This window comes from Mandrillus leucophaeus, unplaced genomic scaffold, assembly GCF_000951045.1.
Source record: "Mandrillus leucophaeus isolate KB7577 unplaced genomic scaffold, Mleu.le_1.0 Scaffold32, whole genome shotgun sequence".
Lineage (NCBI taxonomy): Eukaryota > Metazoa > Chordata > Mammalia > Primates > Cercopithecidae > Mandrillus > Mandrillus leucophaeus.
The window spans coordinates 5591609-5592283 of NW_012103365.1; positions in this window are offsets into that span (position 1 = coordinate 5591609).

The following is a 675-nucleotide window of genomic DNA, read 5'->3' on the forward strand; positions in this document are numbered from 1 at the left end:
CAAGAAAGCAGTGGGAAAACATATTCAAAATGCCGAAAATCACCCCCCCCCCGACACACACACACATTAACCAAGATTCCTATATCCAGCAAAACAAGAATAAGAAAGATCTGAGCAGGGACATCAAAGCTACACATTGGGAGGAAAATAGACTTTGCAGAATAAGTTCAGCCAAACCACTATACAAATATGTAAATGGCCAAGCAAGGATCATCAGTATCCAAGGCTGCTACAATACATTAATTAAGAACCCCGGTTTTAAACAAAAATTATGAAGCATGCAAAAAAAGAGGGAAGTGTGCTCTCTACGTGGGTATAGAAGTAGGCAATAGAAAATGCCCTTGAAGAGTTACAGATGGGATGGTGGAATTAGCAGATACCAAAGTAGCTGTTATGAATATGCTCAAAGAACTAAAGGAAACTATGCTTAAAGAATTAAAAATATGATAAAATTGGCTCACCCAGCAGAAATAAAAATATTTAAAGGATCCAAATTGAAATTCTAGAGTTAAAAAAATACAATAACTGGGCCAGGCGTGGTGGCTCATGCCTGTAATCCCAGCACTTTGGGAGACTAAGGTGGGCGGATCATGAGGTCAGGAGATCGAGACCATCCTAGTTAACACAGTGAAACCCTGTCTTTACTAAAAATACAAAAAATTAGCCGGGCGTGGT